Source organism: Girardinichthys multiradiatus, chromosome 15, assembly GCF_021462225.1.
Source record: "Girardinichthys multiradiatus isolate DD_20200921_A chromosome 15, DD_fGirMul_XY1, whole genome shotgun sequence".
Classification (NCBI taxonomy): domain Eukaryota; kingdom Metazoa; phylum Chordata; class Actinopteri; order Cyprinodontiformes; family Goodeidae; genus Girardinichthys; species Girardinichthys multiradiatus.
The window spans coordinates 2,431,193-2,441,579 of record NC_061808.1 but is presented as its reverse complement, the minus strand read 5'-3'; the positions used below and the strand labels follow the sequence as shown (position 1 = coordinate 2,441,579).

Genomic DNA, 10,387 nt, shown 5'->3' with positions numbered 1-10,387 from the left:
ATTGTTCTAAAATCAGAAGATTTTAGGATGAAAGTTTAACACGACTCAAGTCAGGTGGAAAGGTCTTGTGAGAAGCTTCCTCAGAGTTAATGGACCAGGTTCTTTTTCATACTCAGTAAGAACATCCAGGAAATAAATATGATCTTCTATCAGTTATTCAAATAACCTTAACAGGTCCAGACTGGACCTTCTACAGTTTACATCAAGCAAAAACTACTCTGACTTTAGGGTTGAAACTAACAACTTGTCCACCTAAAGGTCCGTTACATCAAGCTGAACAAAGTGGTCAAATATGTTCATTTTAAATTTATTTACTCACTCAACTGTTTGAAGACTTCTGTGATGTCAAAGGGTTGCCTGGTGGAGGTCCAGTTACCACAAAGGGTTGCCTGATGGAGGTCCAGTTACCACAAAGGGTTGCCTGATGGAAGTCCAGTTACCACAAAGGGTTGCCTGATGGAAGTCCAGTTACCACAAAGGGTTGCCTGATGGAAGTCCAGTTACCACAAAAGGTTGCCTGATGGAGGTCCAGTTACCACAAAGGGTTGCCTGATGGAGGTCCAGTTACCACAAAGGGTTGCCTGATGGAGGTCCAGTTACCACAAAGGGTTGCCTGATGGAAGTCCAGTTACCACAAAAGGTTGCCTGATGGAGGTCCAGTTACCACAAAGGGTTGCCTGATGGAGGTCCAGTTACCACAAAGGGTTGCCTGATGGAGGTCCAGTTACCACAAAGGGTTGCCTGATGGAGGTCCAGTTACCACAAAGGGTTGCCTGATGGAGGTCCAGTTACCACAGCGTTGGATAAAATCTAAAGAGTTGTGATGTTTCGTGTTTTTTTTGTGTTGTCTTTTAACTTTCAACAGGCTCAAATGAAGTCAAACTGAAAGCTCAACAAACACACCTGAACACCTGCTCTCTCACCTTCTGGGTTATACCTGAGCTTCACCCATTACTCATCAGGAGGTGTGCCAGCGCAGATAAAATGTTTGTGGTTTGTGGTGATGTAATGAAATGTTTAAAATAAAGTGCTCCTGAGAGGAATTTAACAAACACAGATTATGAAAAACTATCAAGAAAATTCCCAAATGAGGGCAACATCCATAATTATGGTTGGCTAAAATGAAACATTTAGTTTTTAAAACTTGGCCTCTTCAAAAACTGCCCAGTAATAATGCAGTAATTACAACATCTGAAAACGTAGAGAAAAATCCTCAAAGCACTGAGGAATTAACCATAAAATAATAATCAGTCTGAACTTTGAGCAGAAGACAGTAATGTCCCATGATTTGGTTTAACCTACAAGTTTTCTTTTACTGTAGCTCCCCAGTTACCTTGGTTCATACATCTCGCTGCACTATTAAAACTGTTTACAGTAATATAAATATGATCCTGGTCATTAAAAGGCAACTTTACATGGTCCCAATTCCTGCTGGGTCATTAACTGACTATCTGTTAAATAGTGAAAAAGAAGAATTCAGTTTAATTCAGTTTATTTCATACAGCAACAGTTTATGACGGAGGGTTCGATTCAGATCCAATATTAACCTAATTATTTCAGTTCTAATCCCAGCAGATCATATAAATCCAACTATTATTAAAATCAAAGAAAAACAGCAGATTACATTTTGAAATTGTTTGCCTTATGGACACAAACTGGAAGCTGGATCCATAGAAGAAAAGATTCGTTAATAACATTCAGTCTAAGGTTGTGGCCACAACACCAAGACGATCTTAAACAGTTTCTAATAATAAATTAAAGGCAACATTCAGGCTGATAAATCTAACATCTACATGAAAACTGAAACCTGCCAGAATTATTTAAACTTTAAAAAATGTTTGGAGCAAAAGAAATGTTATTTTTATTTTTATTCATCTTTTATGTGTCCTGTCGCAACATTTAATGCTGGTTATCTCCATGTTCCAGAGCAGCTTTGCTCAATAAAAAGGATATCTGGAGATGGTGTCATAATTGTTTAATTGATTTTTGAATTTATTGAATTTATTAGGTCAAAGCTGCATTTGGCCTCAGATCAGATAGGTTGCATTAATGAAATATGAACCTGTGTTTGTATGACCTTTAACCTTTTAGATTGTTTGTATGCGTTTGTGTGTGTTTGGAGTGGTTGTGTGTGCTTATTTGTCATCTGGAATGCAAGGCAAGGCACGTCTATTTGCATATTTCAGCAACAAGACAATTCAAAGTGCTTTACGTGATGAAAACATGAGAAATGAAAACCGAAAGAAGTACACAGTAGTCACTACTTCTCTTTATTATATCACTACAGAGTACTGGTATAATAAAGAGAAGTGAAGAAAAGTTGAACTATAGACTGAAATTAACGAGGTTTTAGTTAATAGTTGAAACTCTGAACTAATGGGTTTTAACGTTGATTTAAAAGAACTCAGGGATTCAGCATCTCTGCAGGTTTCTGGGAGTTTGTTCCAGATTAGTGGAGCAGAAGAACTGAATGCTGGTTCTCCATGTTTGGTTCTGGTTCTGAGGATGCAGAGTAGACTGGAACCAGGAGACCCGAGTGGTCTGGAAGGTTGATACAACAGCAATATATCTTTAATATTTTGGTTCTAAGCCCTTCAGTGACTTAAAAACAGAAGTCTCTTCTCTGAGGTCCAGGGAACCAGTGGAAAGACTTTAGAACTGGGCTGATGTTCTCCACCTTCTAGGTTCTTTTGAGGACCAGACAGCAGCTCCTGGATCAGCTGCAGCTGTCTGATGGACCTTTAAGGCAAACCTGTGAAGAGTTTCTCCAGATCCTGCTGGACATTAGTCTTTCAATCCTGGAAAAGTTCTTCAGGTGATAGAAGGCTGACTTAGTGATTATCTTTATGTGGTTCTGGAGGTTCTGGTCTGAGACCATCACTACATCCAGATTTCAGGCCTGATCTCTGGTTTCTAGCTGTAGTAACTGAAGCTGTGTTCTGACTCCTCCATTGGTCCAAAAATAATGACTTCAGTTTGTTTTTATTCAACTGAAGAAAATTATTTTGCTGGAAAGTAATTAGATTCATCTGAGTCCTTTCATATAGATAGTAATTGTTGAACTTTTTTCTTAGTTTTCCGGTTTTATGCACCATGAAAAACTGCTTTTTGACTCAGTTTCAATTTTCACAGCTTCTCATCCAGATAACAAACTGTAAACCTTTTTACACAAATCATGTTTACAGTATTGGGTCTGCTGCCACCTGCTGGTCAAAAGCTTCACCTAAACCACAGTAAACCAAACTGAACAGAAAGAGCTCAGTTCTGCTGCTGCAACACAAACACAGACTCATATTCCTGCTACACAACATAGTTATTCATAAACTCTGGATTATGGAAATTTGGACCCACTCTATGGAGAAGACAGATTAGATGATGTGTGTCTTAAAATATCTGGCAGTAAAATCATCAGAACTTTGCTTCTGTTGCTCAGAACTTTATTAGGTCTGTTCATGTAATTTTAAGAGATTAGTGTTGATTTTCAGTCATTTTAGCCTGTTTGAACACAGACATTTGCATTTTTTATGTTATGTTTGGACTCCTACATTTCCCAGAATGCACCAAGACATGTCGGTCCTGATAAACCACAGAGGAAAACAACTGAACTTTAGAAGAAAGTACTGCATTCCCTTCCACCCTATTTCCTGTCAATCTACTTTAATAAAAATGTAAAAATAAAGTCCACTAGTGCCTAAAAAAATTATTAATTATTCTGACAGCCTGGGAGAAATATTTATTCCTAAATATTAACATGTTCCATAGTAAGAGGCTGTGCAGAGTCACATGCCCTCTCCAAAAGTGGAAGGATGATGGATTTCTTCCAGTTTGAAATTTTGGAAAAGTTTTTAATAATTTTGAAGTTTCCTGAAGGGAATTACATGGATCTTGTAAGAATACCAATTTATAATCTGCATACAAACTGATTTTATGTTCAATGTCTGCATCACAAATTCCTTCCTTAAAGCAAGTGGTTGAGTGAAAAGAGCAAACAGAGAGATGGATCGTAGGGAACCTTGTCCGGTTCCTCTGTGGAGTATGAAACTCAATGATGGGCCTTGGTGAGGTATACAGCCTTTTTATTCATCCAAAGAACGACTCTAAATTCTAATTATTGTAATAAATATAACAAAAATACAATTTTATTTCAAAAATAAATGACACAGGGCAAAATAATTGAAGGATCAGATATCATATTTTTTTCCATGATTGACACGGCCCACCAGTAAAACATAAAGAGACGACGTAGAATCAGAATCAGCTTTATTGTCAAGTTTGTGCACAAAACAAACAAAGAATATGACTTAGGTACACTTGTGAAGACATTTGCAGTTATGTTAACATGTGATTCTTAACATTCATGTTCTTAACATGTTCCCCCAAAGAGAAAAGTGTCGGGGGGGGGGGGCTGAAGATAAAAGGATAATAAGAAACAAAATTCAAATAAGTGGTGTTGGCATTAATGCACTCAGTTTCTTCCTAGATGTTCAGTGAGCACTTTGGTTAACTTTTGCTGTTTTTCACTCAAGCTGCAGCAGCACCAGTGAAATTAAAACCTCTTCAGGGACATCTTTGAGTAACTTTCTGCCAGTAACCTGCTGCAGTTTATTGAAGGTTTTAATAAATTCTTTACTCATGGAGGGATAACAGTGCTTCATAATTACTCTAAATACTTGGATCCAGTTTAAGTTAAACTGATTATAGTATAGAAAAGACCTGAGGACCTTAAACATATTAGTTACTGAACTGTTACTTTTGGTCGGTTTAATTGTTTGTGTTGTTATATTAAAAAGAGTCGTACTAATATTGGCCCAGTTACTCATGATTTGTACGTCTGCGTTCAGTTGTTCATTTAACACCTCACTGTTTTCATGTGCAGCGTAAATAATCACGTGATTTTGACAGATGACAGCAGGGGATGATTTTAAGCCCTCCTGGAGATCATTAATGAAGAAGCTGAAGAGGAGTCGAGCGAGGAAGCTTCCTCGAGGCAGACCACGGGAACCTTCACGGTAGGAAAGAAAGCTTTTTATCAGAGAAAGAGCCGAATCTGAGAAACCAGAAGATCTCAGTTTTTCTATCAGCAGATCATGACTGATGGTGTCAAAGAACGAACTGAAATCCAAGAACACAGCTTGAACTATTTTGCTGTTTTTAGTTTCTGTGAGCCAATCAGTCTCTATTTGTTTGATTTCATCATCAAGTGGTTCTGAAGGGATCCTGTTCCTACCAGTGAAGTACTGTTTGGCCTGTGTAAAGAGAATTATATCAAAGATATAACCTAATATAACGTAGACACTGTCATGACTGCTGTTCTCCCTAAACTGTTTGAGCTCAGAAGGAAACTCCTGTGTGTCGATACATCTGTTCAGGATGTGACAGATGGGACCAGAGATGTCATCAACGGCCAGTTTCAGCATTTTAGCATCTTTTTTATGGATTTTGTGAGTGACATTACTAAGGAGCAATTTCAACAATTTGTTTCATCTTTCAGGATCAATGTTACCAAAACTGAATAAATCTGCAGCGTCGCTCATGCTTTGGAACAGAGAAACATTGATTAAATGTTTCCTGTTTAGATAATAAATGTCTGAGGTTACATTTCCCTCAGGGTTTATGTTGAACACCTGAGAAGGCAAACCTTTACCCAAATACTCTTTATATACTTTAAAGAAGTTTTTAGGAGCATCTTTAACCTCTTCAAGTTGCTGCTTGAGACATATCTGATTTTCTCTGTTACTAAACTTTTCAACCTCTACTTTTAAGTTGTAATATTTTTGATAATAATATTCTGCTTTCTCTTTTGCCTGATCTCTTTTCAATATTAAAGTTTTCAACTCATCATCCAAAGTCGGTAAATCATAAATGTCATGAGCCTGTAATGGAGCATGTTTATCTGCTATTTTGAGAACTTTTTTGATAAACCTCAACAGCGCTTTCTTAGGATTAAGCTCTTGATGCACATCAGACCATCGAGCTTCCAGTATGTCTTTATTAAATTCATTTAGATCAAACTGGTTTGACCTTCTGGTCCAATTAGGAATGTTTTTACTGACTGTGACGGTAACGAGGTTATGGTCACTGCAACCAGTTACAATGGATTTTAATTCTGGGAAAAGTTCTGGAACATTCGTATAAATGTGATCAATGCATGATGAGAATTTTTTGGCAAACTTGGTTTTAACTTTTACAATCTGCTCCAACCCTGATTTAGATAAAATATCAACAGCATCTTTAGTCAGCTTCAGGTTAGTGTCCCATTTAACATTAAAGTCCCCCATCACCAAAATGTCTTTCATCTCATTCTCTGACACCAGAGTCATCATCTCATAGATTTCAACCAAATAGTCTACATCATTTTCTGGAGGTCTATAACAACATCCCAGTAAAACTGGTCTGCTGCCAGGAATCTCCATCTGAACCCAAATGATCTCAACTCTAGTCTTCATCAGTTCGGACCTTAATGTAGTTTTAATGTGATCCTGAACATACAGAGCAACACCACCTCCATAATTGTTCCTGTCCTTCCTCCACATCCTGAAACCTGGTATATAAACTTTACTGTCTTTCACTGAGGGGTCCAATTTAGTTTCACACAGAGCCAGAACATGGACCTTATCACGTCCAATGATGTGTCGAATATCATCAGTTTTGTTTCTAAGACCATTTATGTTCAAAAGATCCACCGACAACTTTTCATTGGTTGTCTGTGATGAAGTTGCCATGGTGATGATTGTAGATGTCCTCACACTAGACAGTGTTGTCCTCTTCTAAAGGCAGCGTCAGACCTTTAAAGACATAAAAACGTCTCAGATATTAAAACAACATCCTGACTGTAGAAGACCAGGACAGCTGGACTATTCCAGCTGATGCAGCCAGATTAGATCAGCTAGAGAGGTTAAAATGCAGACAATAAAAAACATTTACAGTTAAAAGTTCACGGGGAGACCCTGCAGCCTCTGATGTAGATCCACCTTGATCCTACAGTGAGCTCAGCTTCCAGACTTCACGATGGAGGAACCACAAATCTTTAGCTTCAAGAATCTGCTCTCTGGTTGGTCCCAGTCTCTGAAATCACAACAAATCCCAGTCAGTTTCATCTTCGTGTTTCATTTCTAACTCTGTGTCCTGAACAAACAGGTTTAATCTGGATTACCTCAGACTGGTTCTCCAGGTTCTGGTTGGAAGAACTTGATGATGTAGTTTACAGTAAAAGAAGTTATGTCCTAAAATATTTTTGTTTTCTAAGTAGTAATAAAATAAAAACAACAAAATTAAATGCTGATCACAAGTGTAGAATGAACAACCTTCAGGTCTTGTATTAATATCCAAAGCCTCAACATCTGTTTGAGCAAATGTAAAATGAGTCCTTAGAACTAAAAGAAATTATTAATAACATAAACACTAAAACATGATGTTCTTCTTTGCATCAAAATATGCAGATAATATCAGTTAGTTATAGTTATAGTATCAGTATTTCAAAGTAGATATAGCACTCTGCACTGTAAAAACTATTAGGGTAGTTCAACTTAAAAACTTTAGTTCAATTGCTGCCTTAAAAATGTACATTAACTCAACTTCAAAATAAGAGTTTTTTAAATTTGGAAAGATAAGTTGTTTAGGATACTGGATTCATGATCATTTCTTGTTTTAACTTGATACTCTGAGTAGAGTTTACTGCTGATTTTGTATTATCCAATACAAAAAACTTAGTTTTTCTTGTTAGAGTAACATACAATTATGTGCCATTTCAACTCACAAAACCCAGTTATACCAATTTTTTCAATAATGATTAGTTATTGTTTGAACTTGTTACTTTGAGTTAACTCACTGTATCACACCATTGTTAAAACATGTTTTGTTTCGTCAAAAGAAAGTACAATTATACATCCATTTAACTAATTTTTTTAATAAATCTTTCTATACCGCTTACCTCTGTAAGTTACTTTAACTCATGTTTATAAGGCAGCAATTGAACTTGAATTTGAAATTCCAGTTAACTACCATTTTCTATTTTCATTACTGGTCTGAACTTATAATGGCAAGCTTAGCAGATTCCTAAGAAAACACTGAATTCAACTATCACAAATAACGAAACTTCAAAAACATTTTTATATAATTTATTTGAATACCACCTTCACTTACAACTTACTTCTGTTTGTACAGAAAATTATTAAAATATATGAGGCCTATCTGGAAAAGTAAACAAAATTGAACCATGGGGATGAAGAACCTGCCATGTTGTAGTCAGTACTTGTCCGACTAAAAAAAGAAACGTATATATCTAAATATATTTATATAAATAGAAATATATATCTATATATATATAGATATTATATCTATATATATATAGATATAATATCTATCTGTATATATATATATATATATACATATACAGATATATATATCTATATATATACAGATATATATATCTATATATATATAGATATTATATCTATATATATATAGATATAATATCTATCTGTATATATATATATAGATATATATATATACAGATATATATATCTATATATATATAGATAGATATTATATCTCCATGAATTTCTTTTTTAATGTACCAAATACATGAAGAGTTTGGTTTTTTGAACATTTTGAAAATGTGATGAAAAATCATATGACTGAACAGAACAACTGTCTCCTACCATTCAAAAACAGTTTCAACTGTGCAGTCTGCCAACATTTTAAAGTGCATTGAACTTTTAAATAACATACAACATACAAAATAAAGCAAGTCTGTCTGAAGAAAGAAAACTTACTATAACTTATTAGTCAAACAAAATTAAAACTGTCAGCGCAGACAGATGTTACAGTTTGTACCTCAGGATTTTGTTCCTTAGTCCATGGACTCTGGCTGAAGCTTGGTCTGGTTTGATCTTCATAACTACTCTCTGAAGAAACTCAAATGTATACTTCATGGCATACGGATACTCAAGATCCATGCAATAGATGACACCCATAAGCAATGAAAATGCAACTACAACATCTTTAATGTTGTGAAGAACAATGGTCTCTTCAACAACAACTGCCACATCGAAGACCTCGCGTGGGATAGCATCTGGTTCACCACTCTCACAACCTATCAGGAGGCCAAGTTGCATCCCCTTCATGGCTTCTTCCAGAATCTCAACGTGAGCCTTGGGAAACCAGAAATAATGTGTAACCATTTTTGTCAGCAACTACAAGACACCATTACCTCAAGGTCTATATACAAAGCTGTGAAGTTGTAAAGCTGTGTTGATCTAAAGTCCTCGTCATATAAAGTGGTGTGAAAAATCCTTCCTGATTTCTTATTCGGGTGGGGGGGCTCTTGGACTAATATTTACGTTTGTTTGATGTAACACTTAAGTGTGACAAACATGCAAGAAAATGTTGGGACCACAGCCATGGGTTTTCAACACTAAAACTCCGGTACATACTTTCCTGGAACCTTTCAAAATAAAGTGCATTAACCTTCTTCCAGCACAGCCAGGAAATGGGGTAACTGCGGACTTCCTGTGGCGCCAATACCCAACTAAAAGCCCCACCTTTCCACAAGTCTTTCTCTTCCACACCGATGACCATCGGGTCAGGAGGGAACAGCTGAATGTCTTTTGCTGGCAAAAGGACATAAATTCAACTGGATCCAAGGACCGATCACCGATCCTTTGCAAAAGTTAAGTAGAATGAAATACTGTCTGTGTATCCGGTATTTTCATTCATGAACGGAGAAATTAAGGTGTAAGAGTTGCTTACATTTTCTCTTCGAGGCCCCACAGAAGCAAACGGTGTTCCGAGAGAAGCTGTTTCGACAAGCCGAGTCTGGAGGAAAGACGACGTCCTCAACCGTGTTTACGGTAACGAACAGCTGGTCACCTTCTGATCGGGAGAAACTGAGGAAGTTAGCGGGAAGCTAACTCTTTGTTCACGACGGATATCTTCTTCAAACTTCGCCTTGGGACGACATTCCCTCAACAGCTTCAGAGGTTGGGTTTTGGGCAGATTAACAGATTGGTTTAGGATGAAATGATCTAAACGTTTTCATGTTATGAAGTTTGTTTTGTGGAACTCGGCTATCTTGGTGCTAGCATGCTACCTGTAGCACCCAGGCCGGTTCGGGTTCTTTGTATGTTTTAAAGCTAAGATAAACTTTATTTAAAGGGTGATTTTAACCAGAACATTGCTCATAACGCGCCGTCAGCGCTTATGCATTTTAACCATTTTATTAACCTGGTATTTTAAAGGTATGTGTTGATTCTGGCGCTAAGCTATCTCTAGCTTAGCACTTTAGCTAGCTTCTTTGTTAGCCCAACGGCCAGCCGGTAAGAACACGTGTGCTAGCATTAAGGCTAGTCAACAGAAAGGTTGTTAGTTTTCAAGCTAATGAATAATA

The 10,387-nt window shown here is 36.8% G+C and overlaps 1 long non-coding RNA gene across 3 annotated transcripts in view; it reads right to left on the bottom strand.

Moving 5' to 3' along the window:
• LOC124882328 overlaps nucleotides 1–9,807 on the bottom strand; it is a 27,538-nt gene extending 17,731 nt beyond the window's left edge. Inside the window, exons 1-4 of one of the 3 annotated variants that reach the window (XR_007041869.1) lie at nucleotides 9,751–9,807; nucleotides 8,836–9,152; nucleotides 6,925–7,065; nucleotides 6,381–6,785 (exon numbers count right to left, since the gene is read on the bottom strand). This is a non-coding gene — a long non-coding RNA (uncharacterized LOC124882328). Of the gene's footprint in view, nucleotides 1–6,380; nucleotides 6,786–6,924; nucleotides 7,066–8,835; nucleotides 9,153–9,542; nucleotides 9,599–9,750 lie in introns of those variants that run through there. The other 2 variants (XR_007041870.1, XR_007041871.1) reach the window with 2 other exon arrangements.
• Nucleotides 9,808–10,387: the final 580 nt, after the last annotated feature.